Source organism: Corvus moneduloides, chromosome 2 (genome assembly GCF_009650955.1).
Source record: "Corvus moneduloides isolate bCorMon1 chromosome 2, bCorMon1.pri, whole genome shotgun sequence".
NCBI lineage: Eukaryota > Metazoa > Chordata > Aves > Passeriformes > Corvidae > Corvus > Corvus moneduloides.
In genome coordinates, this window is record NC_045477.1 from 85,289,251 (window position 1) to 85,308,190 (window position 18,940).

At 35.4% G+C, this 18,940-nt stretch overlaps 1 long non-coding RNA gene across 1 annotated transcript in view; it reads right to left on the reverse strand.

Moving 5' to 3' along the window:
• The window catches only part of LOC116439974, a 28,065-nt gene extending 13,719 nt beyond the window's left edge, over positions 1-14,346 (reverse strand). The window contains exons 1-2 of the long non-coding RNA XR_004238355.1: positions 14,179-14,346; positions 3,731-3,828 (exon numbers count right to left, since the gene is read on the reverse strand). This is a non-coding gene — a long non-coding RNA (uncharacterized LOC116439974). The remainder of the gene's footprint in view (positions 1-3,730; positions 3,829-14,178) is intronic.
• Positions 14,347-18,940: the final 4,594 nt, after the last annotated feature.

The following is an 18,940-nucleotide window of genomic DNA, read 5'->3' on the forward strand; positions in this document are numbered from 1 at the left end:
TGAAATGAACGATAACTAAAAAGTTCTTTGTAACTGTTAATATATAAAATAATCTAAAGATTATTATCTCAGTGTTTCCAATGACTAACTACATAAATGGGATTTCAATGCTCATATTGAAATCAATACTTCATACTTCAATATTTCTAGGCTAATTCTTCATTAAAAACAGAATGAAAATAATTATCCATCTAAAAAGCTCAAAAATGCAATCTGCATTTTTATGAAATTGAATTAAAAATTAAATTATTAAGAAATTAAATTATTTTTTTATGGCTCAAAGAAAAAATTGTAGAAACTCTTTCTTTAAATAATTAAGTTTAACTCGGCACCATTTCACTCAACGGCTTTGGTGAAAGGAAGGAGTGGAAGAAGGATGACCAACATTATCTCAGAAAATTTATTTCTTTAGAGGGTTATATTAAAAAGCCATGTTCAGGTGGCTTCCCACCTGTCCAAACATTAATTCTGGCAATTAAATTGAAAGAAAGATATGAGTGATCAAAAGGGTTCTTCAGAGTAAAGACAGGTCTTTAACTGAAGTTATAGTTTATTTTATGAGCTTGAACTATAACTACAATATTAAAAATAATAATATAAGAATTTTCTTATTGATAGTCTTTATAAAGACTCTGTTTTATTGTGAGCTTAAAACAAAAATCACAGTAAGTGACAAGGGGAGCTTCATTTTGCTCTTCAAATATGCTGTAAGAGTTCTTAGAGCCCTGATTCAGGAAACTACTATGCCATTTTTAGCATAGGTCTTCTATTGTTGATTATAATTATGGCTATTTTTACTCCTATCTGCTTTTATTTAATTTCCATTCTAACATAATTGCTTCATATGTTTCTAGAAAACTTTCCTACTTGCTCTCTCTGATCTTTTCCACATAATTTTTAAAAACCCCTCTGTCTCTTTTCCTTTTTTTCCTGTTTCTTTCAAAGAAAAAAAAAAAAGGTCTTTGATGGACTAAATCTCTAGCCAAGTCACCTGTGAAAATGTTTACTTTTCTCCCACCACTAACCCTTTTTTTATAACCAGGTCTTTTATCTAACTGTGATGCAATTTCTGGCAGCTTAGCAACAAGATCTTCCCTGCACTTTTATTCGCAGCACAAATGGTCACAGATAGACACAGTGAAGAAAACAGGCACAGCATTTATTCCCATGCAAAAGTGTGTTCTTGAGAGTTGGAAAAGATCACTTCACTTGCCTGTTAGAGTAAGAAGTGTAAAGCAGCCATGAACTATATACAGCTTGAGGAAATTTCTCATACTGCTTCAGGATATCAAGTGTTTAAAGACAAATCTCTGTATTTCAATACTAGGAGCTATACAATCTATCCTCATGTTGTATTGTATTTTTAGCAGTAGTGATGGACGATTTTTATTTTTTTTAATTAAATGCATTTTTTTTAATGTATTTGTTCTGAAAGAGGATGGAGCCCTGCACCTTCTGCCATTTAAAGGGGAAAAAACAATGACCATCAAGTTGTTGCTAGTTAGAATCGTGGCACCTAATGATTATTTCTAGCTGGACAATTACTGACATAGCCATGGCTTTGGAAGTGTTGGCACAAGAGCTCTGGAATTCACATGTCAGCTGCTGTTAGCTGAACTCTTCTCTTGCTTGACTGAAGCAGATGGTGACTTCCTGTAGCTGAAGAAAGGGTAAAAAATTCCTCATACATTTTCTCATGCATTCAAAATTCTTGAGTAGATTCTCAAGAATCTACTAGGCAGTCTGTGAAATCTAGGGAAACTGTAAAACAAGCTGTGTTCAACTGACAGCCTAGAGGGACTTGGCACATAAGATAGACACTATTTTGAATCCAGATGTCTGTTAAATGTGGAATACTAGCGTGCTCTGTATTCTTGATAGATATCTGTGGAAGTATAACTTGTTATACACCTTGGGTATCTCTACAAGTCATCTTTAACCTGCTGGTATTTATATTTTTAACAATATGATCTGAAATATGTATTGATTACTGATGACTAATTTCAATTATATTTGCTTACAGGAATATTCTGTATATTCATGTCTATTAAGAACAGAGCCCTGATAAAACTGCTGTCTCCATCATTATGCTCTTTCCAACTATCTGCAGCAGAACTTCATATATTGTAGAGGATTTTTGCTGAAATAATGTCAGTGAGATTATGACCAGACATGGAAGAAAAAACTTGCTAGTGCTTCTTAACATTATCTGCATAGAATACATACAGAATCAGACTTGGACTATAAAATAAGGAGCTATCAAATACAAGTAAACTAAATCACCCTAGGATATTTCAAATCTAAAGTTTAAAAAACAAAAATAGGCAGATACTCCATTCAATTTAATGAAGATCTCACTGAGATCAGTGGTTTAACAAGCTTTTCTTTAAAAGGTCACCTGCTCAAGCTGTTTTCCACATTTCCTAATAGCTCTGCTACTGATGCAACACAAGCAGGGAGTTGACCAACCATGGTGACATAAAAGGAACTTCTGCTCACAAAAAAATCACATATTGATGTAATATAGTTTTAAAGAAAGGTGGTTTTAATAAAGAATTCTCTTTATACAGGAGGCATTTTTTTTTAGATTTATATCCTGTAGACTATGATGACAACTCAATAATGACTGTGCCAGACCCCTATATTAATAAGATTTAATATGGTAAAGTTTCCAGAAATGTGTTTTTTGAAATATTATGAGTCAAAAACTGTTCCTCTGAAGCTGAATCTCATCAACAGGGGTTTTTTTTATGAGTTTGAATTCAAGGAATTATACACAGAATGCAAAAAAAGAAAAAAAAAAGGTAGAAAAGAAAGAATGAAAATAAGAAAGCAAGCAAATTAGTTACAAGTCCCTACATACAGCAGATATATGTCTACTATGCCATACTCTTACTACAGAAGCAGATTACTTCTTTTTAAACCTTTTGAAGTTTGTGGTTTTGGAGTTAACAGTAGAATGAAATTAATTTTAACTGCATATGTATTAAGTTGTAAAAACCAGAAGTTCTGCCTTGAAATACCAGCTAAAGCATTGGTACTTATCTGATTGCACTAAGGTGAAAGGCTACAATATTCCAAATATTAAGATTTTAACAATTCAACAATAACTCAACAAATTACACTTTATTTTCTTCCCCTAGTCAATATGTTTAACTCTCCCAAAGTGTCATATATATTTTGACAATATAAGAAAATAAATTTACATGTAAAATTTCAGATTAAGTCTATCATTCCCATAAGTCTTCAACTAGCTATTCAAAGACGATCTTTATTCTTTCTTGTATGAAATAACTATGTAGATATACATATGTGGACATATATGTGCGTTGCGTTTTTGGTTTCTATATCCAAACTCTTCTACATCTGTACACAGATCAAAGCAAAAATGTAGAATGGACTTATATTTTGAAGCTACAGCAACAAAAATTTTTGAAGAGCATAATCTAAAAATATGTGCAATAACTAATATTCGTGCATAAATTTGCAAAGACAACATTAGCCTGATTTAAGAGAAAATTACCAAAGATGCTGTGTCTGTGCAAGGTAAACTAGTGCAACACCAAATTCTTAGATCTTTCTTTAAAAGAAATCACTTCAACAAGCAGCTATTTTCAAATTATATTATTTACTTTGAACCAGAATATTAACACGTGAACAGCTGCAGCAAATTGTCTACGTGTAGAAGACTCTCCAGCTTCTTGAAAATATTCTGTGACTGTGCACTTACCTAATTTAGTATTATGTGCAGCACTAGTAGTATCCAGGTGGTAGGCATTGAAAGAAGGGATAGGTGGCTGGATGCTTTGTGCAGCTGCTATCCTGAGCCTGAAAGAAGTGAGACAGTGAGGAGTTGAATTGTGGAAATTAGCTGAAATTAAGAGTTCAGCTTAATTTTCCATACTTGTGTTGCTGAGTAAGTCTCATTAGATTTCGTGAAAGGGAAGAGATTACTAGTAAAGGGATATCACAGAATTCTGCATAACCCAACAAAACTTTGGTCTGTTGTGCCAGAACCAGAATCCACTTTTTCTAGACCATCATCTAATAGCAAAGCTACAATGTTGTCTTCATACCTTGTAGGAGGGAATACTTCTAGTTCTTGTTACTTAAGTCAGGATATATCTTACTGTGTTTGGAGGTACCAAAGAAGCTGCAATGATCTATATGGTTTGGAGCAATTTTCAAGTTTACATCTAACAGTATTCTACTTTTGATCTGAGCCTCTGGCAAGTTTTGAGAAATGAGTGTGATATGAGGCAGGTAATGAGTGCTGTCACCACAGAAACTTTACCAGTGCTTCTTTTCCTTAACCACAGGAAAAGTACATATAACCTGGGCATACTACATGTCTAAACACTTTGATAGGAATTATTTCATAGCAGAAATTTTAAAAATACAAAGGAAGCATGGTAAAATGTTTTGCCTTGTATGTATTTGCTTTGGCTATCATTGAAAAAAGCTACATGGAATATGTTTCATTCATATTTCAGCTGCAGACAGCAAACACAATAATTGAAAACAAAATCATCATGATTCACTACATCTCCCCTGATGCATTTCACACCTGCTAACCAAGGTCAGCAATAAATTAAAATAACTTAGTACATCAGACAGTTGGCAAGCAAACAGTTTTGAAAGCCCTTTCAAGTTTATAGCTTATCTGAGGCTGGCACTACCATACATTTCAGTGATATTAGCATAACATTTCTCTGATAGATGTTTGTATGTGTGTATATATAGATAACATATATACATATATATATATATCTGTAAAGAAATATGTGTGTAAATATTTGCAAAAACAATTTTTTCTTCTTCAGTGACTAACAGCCTGCAAATTAAAATCCTGAAGTGCTACTTGGGTCAAAGTTTCTGAAGGAGAGTGGTTAAGAGGAATCTGGTGAAAAACTTGGGAAAAAAAAAAAGAAAAAAGAAATGTTTGTTTTTATATATAACATCTTAACTGCAAACTTTCTGAGCAAAACTAGAAAAAAATTAAGGATTTAATCGTCATATTTAAAAAATTTGGGGAAAAATAGAAATAATTCTAAGGTTTCTGCACAGTTTTCAGCCTGTTTCTTTTTTGTATCTTCTTGTAATAAGGTGAAAAATACACAAAGAACAAACCAAAAAGGAGGAGTCTATTGCTTAAACAAAATAATGAAGAAACTGGACATTACATTTCAAACATTTCAATTGATTGATTTTTATGAATTTTTATAATTTATATGATCAAAATTCCATTTTCCTTGGTAAATGCATGCTCTCTATTAGTACCACCCTTCTCTCTATTGAGAGATATGGATAGGTAATCAGAATTACATTGAAAGAATATAAGTATTGCCTGTCCTTGATATTGTGACAGACTGTTTCTAAGCTCAGCTTTATGATTTAGCAGGATTTCTTTCAGTTTTGTTCAGAAGGTAATATCAATTCTCTGTAATTGTAGTGGCTGCATGAAAAGAATGGCAGTCCACAGCTCAATATCCAAATGGAGATCAGTCACAACTGGTGTCCCTTGGCAGTCCTTGTCGGGACTAGTTCTGTTCAATATCTTTATTAATCACATAGACAGTGGGACTGAGTGCACCCTCAGCAAGTTTGCACATGACACCAAGTTGAGTGGTGCAGCTGATACCCTAGATGGAGGACAGGCCATCCAGAGGGGCCTTCACAGGCTTGAAGAAGAAGACAATATAAACTTCAAGAAGCTCAGCAAGGCTAAGTCCTGCACCTGGGTTGGGCAATCTTCAATATCAATACAGACTGAGTGGTGAATTCATTGAGAGCAGACCTGTGGAGACTTGGGGATATCAATAAATGAAAAGTTAAATATGAGCCAGCAGTGCTCACTTGCAACCCAGAGATCCAATCCCATTTTAAGCTGCAAAAAAAACCCCCATGGGCAGCAGGTCAAGCAAGGTGATTTTTCTCCTCCACTAGTCTCGTAACATCCTACCTGGCAGGTGTTCCAGCTGTGTCCAGCTCTGGGATCCCCAGCACAAAAAGACCTGGACCTGTTGGAGTTGCTCCAGAGGAGGGCCTGAACACCTTTCCTGTGAGGAAAGGCTGAGAGAGTTGGGCCTGTTCAGACTGAAGAAGAGAAGCACCACGGAAGCCTTATCATGGCCTATCAGTATATAAACGGGTCTTTTGAGAAAGACAGAGAGAGACTTTTTACTGGAGGCTGTAGTGACAGGATAAAGGTGCACTGTTTTTAAACTGAGGGTAGATTTAGACTGGACATAAAGAAGAAGTTTTTTTATTATGTGAGCCATGAGGCACTGGAACAGGTTGCCCAGAGACCCATAACTGGAAGTGTTGTTGTGGATGCCCAGTCATTGCGAGTATTCAAGATTTACCTTTGAACACCCTGATCTAGCGAAAGATGCCACTTCATGTGGCTGAGAGGTTGGATTCAGGGAACTTCGGAAAGTCTTTCCAATCCAAACAATGCTACGGTTATATGATTCTGTAATTCCATATGTGTTGGTGTCTATACTAAAGAATCCCCAGTTTTATTAATATGGAAACATGCTTAAGATTATAGAAGAAGTATCAAAAATAACATTTTTTATTATGTAATATCTTACAGAAAATCTATGCAATACAATTAGTTTTAGTACCTTTTAACTTGGAGTAAATATTTTATTTCCACTGTTTATGTCTATTAATTTTATTTCTGTTTTATATTTTTTTTTGGTGCTAGTTTTTAAAAATACTTCTGATTATTTTTCTGCTTTGTGTCTTATGCTCATATCTGTTACCATAATACCCTACAACTTTACATGAACAAGGTGACTCTAGTGTCATTTTGCCTTGAAGAAGATTATAATAAGGCAACTATTACCTTTGAAAGCTTACAAATCACATCAAAGCTGTTGAAGAAATCTTTTATACATTCAGAAAGCTTACTTCAGTACTCCAGTGTGCTGGTACAAGTTTTTTGAAGAAGTTTAATTGAGACATAATAGAAAAAAAAGAAAAAAATCTGTCTAGTCAAAGAAATCTTAAAGAAAAGCCCTCCTCTGAGTGCAAATGGTTTTATTCGGTGATCTGACTACTAATAATTGAAATTTTGGCACTAGCAAAGTTGAGCCTATAAAACTGGTAGCCATCTGTCCTCTCTTCTTGAGCTTAAAAACACTGACATTTTCACTTCTAAATACTGGGTTTGATTTATACAGTCTAATGGTAGACAGAGATTCTTCTCAGTCTCCTTTTAATTCTCTGCAAAGTATCATTTCACTTCTCACTCTCACCTAGAGAGCACCGAAATACTTCATGTGAAAATCTTCTAAAGAGTGCATAGATGTCAGCCGAACCTATGGGTACAGAACAAAAGCTGAGAATTTGTAGAGCCTTTTAGTGTTGTAACTTCACTGCTCTCCCAGGTGAATTTTGCCAACAGTGTAGAGTATAGAGAGTAAGAGGCTGACAGCTTTTTAGCACAGCTGAAATCTCTGGCAAACACATTTGCTGAACTTTCAGTTTTCAACTAAATGCTTTGTCATCTCATAATAAGGACAAATTTAGTCTAATTTTCAAACTTGTCTCTTCAGGAGGTCTTTAAGAATTCTGCTGAGTGGTTCACTGTGAAATTTTATTTAAAATTATTGTTACTGGGCACAGAAGACTGAGGAAGCCAAAGCTGAACTTTTTCTTTATGTATTTTAAGTGTATGTTAGAGGGGCCAACCACTGACAAAAGTATAAGCAGTATGTGTATGCGCTAAGGTTCATCAGTGTTACTGTTACACAGCATAAACAAATTAGGTTTAATGAATTTAAGATATGCACAGTCACAAACTGAGAGGTCTGTGGCATCACTCAGCATTCCTTTCACCACACTATGGCAGATACAGAAGCAAATGTGTGATGGATGAAGTGGAATTAAACACTCATTTGTATGATCTACACAATGCATTTTATTTTCTTCAATAACTATGTAGGTGTTCTAATAGTTTTTATTTCAAATAACTAGTAGATATTTGGCCCAGTAATCTATGATTTTTCTTATGCTGTTTAGTTCTAATGGATTTTTTTATTGTTTTTTTAAGTTTTTTATATATAAAATTTTCCTCAGCAGCAAAGTTGCTATAAACAAGTAATGAAAAATATATTGATAATGATTAAAGTAATACTGGAAGTAAGTTTTTGTGATAAAAAGTTTCCTGTGTTCATTTTTTTCTCAAAAATTTGATTTATAGTTAATTAATAGTATAATGTTTAAAAATGTGTGAATAGTATAAAATCCAAATGAGCATTCATAGCAGTCTTCTGTTCACATTTCCTGTTTAGTTATTGGCACATTGTGAAATAATGGGAATTTTTTTACAGCTTTTGTTTCTGAGGTGACTAATATACTGGTGCTGTAGCATGTGCTTTGCTGGACATGGAAACAAGCTAAAATATCTCAAAATTACAGCAACCCTTTTTTCCTGTGATTCATTGAATGTTCATTTCCCCTGCCAAACAATGAGCCTGTGAAAACTGTTCTCCTACATCACCATCCCAAATTATTCCTGGTTTACTTAATGCATTATGAGATTGATTTACAATCTATTTAAACTGGTCCCTCTGCATACAGTTGTGCATCATCACACTTAAACTTGTTTATATTGCTTCTGTCAACAAAGCAGTTCTTATAAAGTTCTAGTCCTGTTGATGCCCCTGGACTATGCATTTATTTATATCCACTGGAGTAATTTCAGATGTTAAATGTGTACAATTCCCATTTTTATATGTTACACAGCTGTGATTATAACATGATTTTTTTTTTAGAAAAGGTTGATTTTTTCTAGATATCTAGAAAATAAGCTAAATATGTTGTTCAGTAAATAGTTAATATTTACCAAAGAAAGAAAAAAAAAGAAAAAGATAAAAAAATATATATCCCTGTTTGGAAAAGAGCTCTACCATGTCAGGTTATGTTACATTATTTTCTCCAAAGCTCTAATTCCATTTCTATAAGCCCCATGATTAACACTCTAATAATTGAAGGAACACATAAGCTCTGTTTCACTGTTGTTTAGTAACAATATTTAGTCCTGAGGTGACATGAGGTAACAAATCCTTAGGACTAGTCATGAATGAGACTGTCTTATGCTGAAATTATTTGATAAACAAAATGATTGTGGCAATATTATCTGTTGATGAGATGTCACCAAATCATCCCAGTTATGATAACATGGTCCAGCTGTGCTCTACATGTAAGAGCCACTGAGTTGCTAATGTACTGCATTTTGTATACATATCGTAGAATCATAGAATATCCTGAATTGGAAGGGACCCACAAGGATCATCAAAGCTCAACACCTGTCCCTGCACAGGACAGCTCCAAGAGTCACACCATGTGCCTGAGAGTGCTGTCCAAAAGCTTCTTGAACTCTGTCAGGCTGGTGCTGTGACCATTTCTCTGGGGAGCCTGTTTCAGTACTCAAATAACTTCAGGGTGAAGTACCTTTTCCTGATATCCAGCCTACACCTTCCCTGACACAACTTCATGCCATTACCTCAGGTCCTGTCACTGGTCACCGCAGAGATCAGTGTCTGCCCTTCCTCTTCCCCTTGCAAGGAAGTTGCAGACTACAATGAGTTCTCCCCTCAGTCTCCTCCTCTGCAGGCTGAACAGTCCAAGTGACCTCAGCAACTCCTCATACGGATTCCCCTCAAGGCCCTTCATTCACTATGATCATTACCCTCCTTTCAATGCTCTTTAATAATTTATTATCTTTATTATATTGTGGTGCCCCAAACTGCAAACAGTACTCAAGGTGTGGTTGTGTATGGCAACAGAAAAAATGGCATAGATTGTTTGCAGTACAGAGGTGTGAAGGTTTGATTGTTAATAGGTATGAAATGTTTGAGGTCCACAGACAGTAGTTACTCTCAAAGTGCAAAATATTATCATTATTTTATATGTAGAGGACTGTTACTCAATCTGATTACACGTGTATTCACCAGCTTCATGATTTGATAATCAAATACTTCTTGAACTGGAAAGATTTACAGTGCATATATTAATATAATACAACCTACTGAGGTTGTAAGTTGTATACAAACACTCATGCATTATTCAGAGTTTTTAATAAAATTGCTAGGCAACACAGAAGCTTAGTGTAAACTCTAAAAAACCATGGATAGCAATATAAACAATAAATACTACTATCTAAATATTCAGGAACAATAAAAGCAAGAGGTTTTTTTAGTGTTTTCATCTCAGTAAGGTTACCTGCTCTCACAAGAACAGGCTTAGTCTGATAGCTTAGTGAAAACACAGACAAAGGGTCCCAGAAAAAGCTGTTGGCACTTCTGCACCGTGTCCTCACAAGTGCTAATCTGCATTAAAGATAAAATAAGTTAATTTCATTGACTTGAGCCTGGATTACTCTTACCAGGCTTCAAATGCCTGAAAGTTAGGAGCCTAATCATATGTGGAAAGAATGAGTCTAATCGGGAGAAATGAACTTATATATTATATATTATACTTATGAAATGCTTATACTTAGGTGTGTGTCACCACATACTCTTCATAGGAATAATGAGCAGAAGGGATTCCTGTCCTTTTTTCCAGCGCACATTTCAGTTCTGAACCTCTTCATTTATTTAACATTGCAGGCTGTTAATTACCCATTTCACTTGTCAGTTTAAAAAGTCACTCTAATAAAGAGAGCAACTGAAGTTTTAGAGGGCTTTTTTGCACCACGTGTCTTATCTTACAACAGGATTTACATCACATGAAATTCTGTTCAGAGCTTCTCTATCTCTGTGGAAAGAAGCATGTACAAAAAAACTGTTAACTTCTTTCATACTTCTACATACAAAGAACAATTGTAGGGCAGTACCATTTTTCTTATTTTAATGAACTCATCATTCACTGTTGAAAGAAATTTCTCAAATTTTTTTAACATTAGAGTATGAATGCTATGTTTTTTTCTCTCTGCCAAAATAAATAGTAATGAAAATGGCAAGTTTAGACTAAGTTTTCAACCTCATACAACAGAGAACTCTTGGAATATTTACCAACTTACAGATTTTTTTAAAGTCTTCATAACAAAAGCAACAACAAATTAATTCATGCAGTAGAGAGTAAATCTGAAATATTCATTAATGTGAACGGAAGTACATATATACATATATATATGTAATATTTTATCTTGAAATAAATTTATTCAGGAAGCCATTTCTCTCACATGCATTTCCTCACAAAAAGAATATAAAGATGTAATAGCCATAAATAAGCAAAGGGTGAGATATGATATGAATACCCAGTAGAGAAGACATCTAAGGCATCATTCAATGCAGATAAATTTATAATAAGGTAGAGAAAATATCAAAATGGTGCTCTCAGATTTACTGAACAGCCTTCTTTAAAGTTTTATTTGATTTTCTTTTTTTCTCCTACACTGTTCCTTGATGTTCTAAAATGCAGTTCATATCTTCACTGGAAATTTTTCAAAAGGTAGAATTTAAGGAATGGATTTCTATTTGTTTCTCTTATGAGACTGTACACACCTTTGATTGCTGGGTAGGGCTCAAGGGAATGATATTAAGGTGGGAAATGGACATGCTCCCTCACTCCTTATACTTAAAGCACAAATGAACACTTCTACTATTAGCGATAAATTTAATGTTGTCTAAAGGCAGCAGGAAATTCCAGAAAAATGTAGCTGCTGAGCTCTGAAGTATCTCAGAAAGTGTTTGTTTTTTCTCATAGCTCTCAGGAAAGATCTACAATTCATGTTGCATTAATTTTACATGATACAAAAGCAGTCCAACAGTGTAAATAGAACCTTTACTGACAATAATTCATCAAAAGGTTTAAAAGAATGCATATGTCTAAGGTTATCTATATGTATAAAACCTGAGATCTCATTTGCACTGATTTCTGTTAGTCTAGGATATGTCTGTGTTGGAAAACAGAAGTGGAAACTGCACAGTGGTATCACATCAGAATTGAGCTGGATGTACAATAATATGTGAGAGATGAAAAGTGGACAGGAGTCCTCTGCTTCGCCATTAAAAGTGCATTTGTAGGCTGTTATTACTTTCTGCTTACCATTACTTATGGCTTTCTCCTTACAATTTTGTATGTTGGACTTTCAAATCTCCCATCAAATCATAGAATTATAGCACCACAGGATCACTGAATCACAGAATGTTAAGGGGTTGGAATGGACCTTAAATATCATCTAGTCCCAACCCCCTTACCACAGACAGGGACATCTCCCACTAGGAGAGGCCTTATCCAGCCTGCCTTTGAGCACTGCCAGAGTTGGGGTACTCACAGCCTCCCTTGGCAACTTATTCCAGTGTCTCACCACCCTCACAGTTAAAAATTTCCCCTCCTTCCTAAATCCTTTAGGATTCCTAAATCTTTTAGGAAGGTTAGAAAAGCAGAGGGAGACAAGATAGGAAAGCTGCTCGAATTTATTCTGCAAACTATAAATCAAACATTTCTTTGAGGGTATGCACCTCTACAGTGCAGAAAACAGAATTCTCACTAATCTGGGAATTTAAAGGTCCACAGATTGAATGCAGCACATCATAACTCCTGAATCACAGCTCATGCAGATGTTAAGGAGCTTTCTACACCTTAAAGTATAAATAGTAGTTTTTAACTATTATTACATAATTATTATTTGGAATTTCAAGTATAAACCATTTTTTTTTAATGTCCACATTTTCAGCTATTCATTGAAATATTTTGTCAATGAACAGAAAATTCTATCTCATAAAGACATTATACTATATTGTGTTTCAAGGTCGACCTGCAAAGCTTTTAATACTTTGAATATTCAGGCATGACTATTTTCCCTACAGGATGCAAAGGTCTCAATCTTTGATTTTTCTTCTGGCATTGTATAAGGGTAGTGGAGGAAGACAACACTAGTTTAAAATCAAAGTCTTGGTTCTGTTGGGAGTTTAATTTAAACAATGACCAACACACTTAGCTTAGAGTTGCTGATATTTAGCAGTGGAAGTGGAAACATTTTCCACCATTGAATCTTGAATCTTTTTAGTGATTCCTATTACTTAACTAGCTGGTTTTGACACTGCAGAAATTCTCATTGCTAACAGTGCACCTTAAGAAAACTCCTGGAGATAACTCTGGAGCAGAGAGTCTTGGTCAGAGCTAGGACACTGTTAACCAAAGGCTCAATTCTCTTCCTTTTCTACTTCTGTAAATCAAAAGTGACTGCACTGATTTCCATGGATTTCCATTAGCATAGAGTAATTTAAATCCTATGAAGTCATCATAAGAATAAGGCATTTTTTCATTCCCCCATGTTGAACAGCATTAACAAGGAGGAGGTAAAAATAAGATTTAAATTGTTTAATTGCAAGGGTAAGACTTCCTAGCAGCAGTGGTCCATTTTATCATTAAGAAAACAGCCAATCTTAAAGCAAAACTTGAAGTTCTGAATGTGTGCTGGCTTATGTAAACTAGTTATTCAGAACACACATTTAAAATTTAATCTGGCATTGTTAGGAACAAGAGCTGTATTCTACCTGTTTTTGAAAACTGCTGAGTGCCCCCTTTTTCTACACTGAAGTTGCAAATCGCCTTGATGTTCCCTGTTTTAACATTCCCTTTACAAGAAGAATTTAAAGTAGGTCACAGTGGCAAAGATTTAAAGAAGACTTAAATGGAGTTTGTGAATTCCTTTAGGGATCCCAGAATCTTAAAATGTGTAAACAACAAAAAATGTCATCTAATCCCCTCATCTCTGTGAAACAGCGAACTCAGTGCTCTACATGACGAAGGTTTGTCATAGCATAGAGATTTAGCATCCTATTATCATCCAGTTATTATGATCCAGTTTTTATTTCTGTTCACTGCCTCTTATTTTTACTTCCATTCTATAAAAGCAAGGAAACCGTTTCAAAAGAATTGTTTGTTGATCTTTTTATCAATTCACCGGAATGCCTAATAACTCTGACTGTAGGAATACTATGGTCTATATGTCACACTCAGTCCCTTTCAATTCCTTTCATAAAACAGGCAGAATAGGAGGTTGGGATTTGCACTTAATGGTTTCTTTTCCTTAAAATGCTCCCCTACCCTGGTATGGTTCACCTGCTGTTGTCCTCCTGGTGGTGTCACTATCCCAAAAAGGGTCCTCTACAAGCTGTGGTCCCTTAATGGTGTCCCTGCTTTGGTGTACATTACCCATGGCAACATTTGCCTCAGAGGTGTCTCCTCCACCGTTGAGAAACTCTTTCCAAGGTGTGGGCTCCAGCTGTGTCTCCTATGCCTCATATCCACTGCACTTTCTAAACATTTTTGAGTAGAGGCATAATAAACTCCTGTGCCTTGTTGGGGTGGGTCAGCCTGCTCTCGGGCTGAAACCATCAAATGTCAGTCACCAGAAGAGATCACTGAGATCTAGGTTACCTCCCCCTGGGTGGCTCCCAATCCTAAATTACCTCCCCCTGTTCCAGAAAGTTCTCCCTTTTTTAGTTATTGATTGGTTCCCTGTTATGACTCCTGCTTCCCTGTTTTCCCCATTTGTTCTGAAAAATTGTATCCTCCCCTCTGTTTGTACCCCATTGATTGTTTTCGCTCTCCCTGCCTTGCTCCACCCCCCCCATAAAGGGGGCTAGCCTGTGTCTCCTCGAGGCTTTTTGCTGGTCCCTGGTCCCTCCTGCAAATAAACCTGTTGGAACTCACACCAGAAGCCCCTCCCGCCTTCTTTGCCTCCGGGCTAACGTGAGCCATTCCATCGGCTGCCCGACGTGTTTCCTCTGAGGAGGAGCCAGCGCACGCACCCATCCCACGCTGATTCCACTGAGCTGTCCAGCGAGGACGCTGTGGAGGCCAACGCTGCGTCCCCTCTGCCCGAGGGCACGCCGGGGCTTGTGCTGACAAGCCCCCGGTTGCGTTAGTGCCTGGTTGAATTTCTGATGTTCAGTGATCTTTTTTGGCCTGTTTCACAGCCTTATGGAACCATCTGGGACTGGCATAGGGCCGTTCACTGCCTTCTTCCAGAGTTCACCCTACTACCAAAAGTCTGCCATTTATGCCCAATATAAGACAAAACCTAATTATAGTGATGCACTACATACTCAGCACCAGAATGGAATATGATACCTTCCCACATAGGCTTGGAGAAGTAGTGAAGGAATATGAATGGTGAGAAAATGTTTCGAATTTGGTCTCTGTTGAGACCTTGAGGTTGTGAACAGACAGGCTATTCATGAAATAAACAGATTGCATTTGTTTGCAGTTTGCAGAACCTGATGGGCTTAGAAAATGTGGGTTATGTCTACTAAACAAAGTCACTTTGCTCCTTTTCATTACAGATTCAAGTAATCTCTTTGAAAATCTGTAACACCTCTAGCCTATACTTGCACCTCAGAAAGGTATTTGTGCCTATTCAAGCTTTTGAAACTACATTCATAAATGCTTTTGCACTCAGATGACATTTTTTTCAGTGATAAATTCCTGCCAAATTAAATATTTCTGTGCTTTATAGTGAGATGGGTGTTCAGACTTAATTCCTAATCTGATCATTTCCAGGTTCTCAGTTCAATATGATTTATCTGCCTGAAAGAAGCGTTATAGCTGTTATCAGCCACCACTAACGAACGCATGAAAATGACACAGTATGTACTTCTACTGGCCAGTCATGCAGTCTAAATATAACCATACAAACCACAGCTACAGTTCTGGTACTCCTTATGACTTGTTGAAATGAAAAGTTGCTAACAGATATGAGTGTGCAGATTTAGTATAAAAGAATGTCTGTAAGCCAGCTGGCCTAATGTTTGTGCACTGTAAGGAGGTCAAAGGCCTTGTATGGTCTTAATAAGTAGAATCAACTGACTTCATATGTATTTTGGCACTAATATGTGGCCTATGGCATCATTTCCTGAGGTTTAGTACAATATTAATAAAAAGGCTATTCCAGATTAGGTCCAAATCAGTGCTATGGTGAAGAACAGTTTTTCTCTTTGCTCAATCAGAAATAAATAAATAAATGGAATAAGGCACAGCTGCTTACGGCATTACTTTGAAATACCCACACAAATACAAATCCCCAAGTTAAGTTGAAGCTTGCTTCATTTTATTTATTTCTAATTAGTTTGCTTTAAATCACTGACTTCTCTGGGAAAGAAAAAAAGGAAAAGAAAAAAGAAACAAGTCCTACCCATGCCAGAGAGATGAAGAAAGCACATGCCAACAATAAATCCAGGTTTAGCCTTTGGCTCTGAAGCACCCTGAATTCATTACGTTTGTTTGTGCAGCCACTGTTAATCTGTTGTGACAACAAATTAAAGTATGATTTAAATTAAAGCCAATCATAAAATAATTAGAAGCTTCTTGTCTCTCATACCACTTCCCAGCACTTCATCCATTATTGGTCCCAGTTAGAGATTCACCACCTGCCATCTGATGTTTCTGAAGGTTTATCTGTTAGTCTTTCCTTTTTCTTTTGACAAGGTACCCCATTTTTTCATGGAATCATGTGGGGTACTTGCACATTAAGCACTATTTGACCTGCTTCCCTTCAAAGACTCTCACTTTAGATCTCAGAGGAAAATATACCTCTTGATTTCCTCTTTAGCAGTCCTAAGTGCTTGTCCAACACCTTCATTAGCCATTTTTCTGAAAATTTTTATGAAAGCTTCTCTGAAAGATGTAATTTCAAACATTTTTTTCCCACTGTAATGCACTCTATTTCAGTAATGAGCTGTGTTATGACTCAGTGTGCAGCACCCATTCCCACAGATGCGTTCTTCATTTATGAGAGCCTATAATCCTGTCCTACTTTTTATTTTCTTTCACTTTTTCTCCTTGATAAATGTCAAAGCCAACTTTGTATTTAAATATGGAAGCATGAGTCTAGAAGTGAGTATGAGAAAAATAATACACAAAAATTCTAAATCCAGGACTAAGTGTAATTTATTAACCAGCAGTATGTGCACTTCCTCTCTATCTGAAGTATACAAGTTATCTGTGTTTAAATTAGAGGTTTAATACTTATTTTGAAAAATGGGAGAATCATTTCTTTTCAAAGCCTTTTTCACCAGGATGGATTTTATAGAGTGTGTATGTGCATTTGTTTACCTGTATGTGTGAATTTTTGATACCTGAGGAAGTAAAGACAATGAAGTAGCAATTTCAATATAAATAGGGGAAAAATCCTTTTTAACTTTTCCTGAGCTAAGCTAAGGCACAATCTTACATTCAGTGTCTCTTTTTAGTTGTTGTTGTTTGTTTTGTCTGTATTGTTTTTCCAATAAATAAATCAGTAATGACATAATTTTGTATTAAAAGAGTGGTGGTTAACTTCCTAAAGTTGATTGCCTGATGCCTTTTGAGGTAACTTAATGTATCTTGTTTTCCTTCCAGCTGCAAATAAATTCTAACATATTTTTAAAAACATTTAAAAGTGAGAAGGAAGTAATGCTCCCAGTGGTAAAGATATCCATTTTTTATTTTCTGTGTCTGCATGGTGAGCTGGTATTGTTAACACATATGCCAGCTTTGAAAGGATGTAGCTTTCAAAAAGTTTTCTATAATTTTGCTATTTTAAGGTGTGACTTATTCTGACATGCAGATAAAGCTAGTAGAAATTTAAATCTATACAAAAAAATTAGGAAACTGCGGTTATCTTATGAATGATGTTTTTCAAATCATTAAAACTTCCAGAAACAGATGCAACATATTCCTTTTTTAATTCCCTAGATTATCACCAGCCTTGAGGTCACAGATAATTATGTCTTCAGCACCCCTGCTAAACCACTGGAATTACAGTAATGATTTATAAAAGGAACTTTTCTAAGTCTTAGGCCTTGGCATGCAATTGAAAGTATGAAAATGAGAACAGAAAGATTTTTTTGTCGCTGACTTGATTCTGTGACTGTAAATATGAAATACTGCACAAGTTACTTAACATAAACACCTCTTCATGTAGAATGATATACATTCTTGATTCGTTTTCGTCTTTTTCAAAGCATACAAAATTTGACATAATTCTTAAAATATACCTGCAATGAAGTATTTTCAGTAAAATACACAGAATTTGAGCCACCTTGATACGAGTTTCCTACGTGGTACATTTCTTGAATTTACTAATTTTTTGGAGAAAAGAAGTTTGGAGGTAAGGGCTAATAAATGATAGGGTGAAAAATGTCACTCATTTCTCAAGATTAATTAACAGATTGACTCATTGGTACATACAAGGACAAAAAATTACTCCACAAAAACTTGTGTATATGCCCAAGAAAAATGTTACATTGAAAAGAAGTCAAGATTGAATTTTTATTCATGTGCAATAAGAGAATTAGGGACTAGTAAGAAAGTGTTCACATATATGCATTTCCAATGTTTGAGTGAGCCATTTCATGCTCTGAACAAATGAAGTATGAAACTCTAGTTTTAAGTTCCTAGAGAGAAAAATTATTTTCACTCTATTGCATTTCTGACTGTGCTTTGATTTTGTCCACTCACTTTAAAACCAGCAGCATTTCTGAAGCAAATAAAACAGGTTATTGCAGAAAAGTGAAGAAATTAAAACCTATTCTGGCTATAAATCTTCTTGTAACCTTCCCATAGTTTCTCCTGTTTTTCCACTTGATACACCATCTTAAATACCTTCGTATCTCCCAATAATGTACTGAAAAATGCATTAACTTTCAGAGAATAATAGAGATGTTTTCTGGGTTAACTGATTTGAAGTCCAGTTCAATGGAAATGGAAACTGAGATGTTCTTTGAGAAACTGTAATTAAATATTATGGATTTGATATTCCCCTGACATATCAGGAATAACAACAGTGCTCCCAGCAGTTTATGATCCTAGCCACATTTAACATTAAAGATAATTCCTGAATGACTGTCTCATGGATTAAGATAAATTATAATGGATTGTATTATGGGAAAGAGAAACAAATGAAATAATATTTTAATCAACAGTTTTTTAAGCA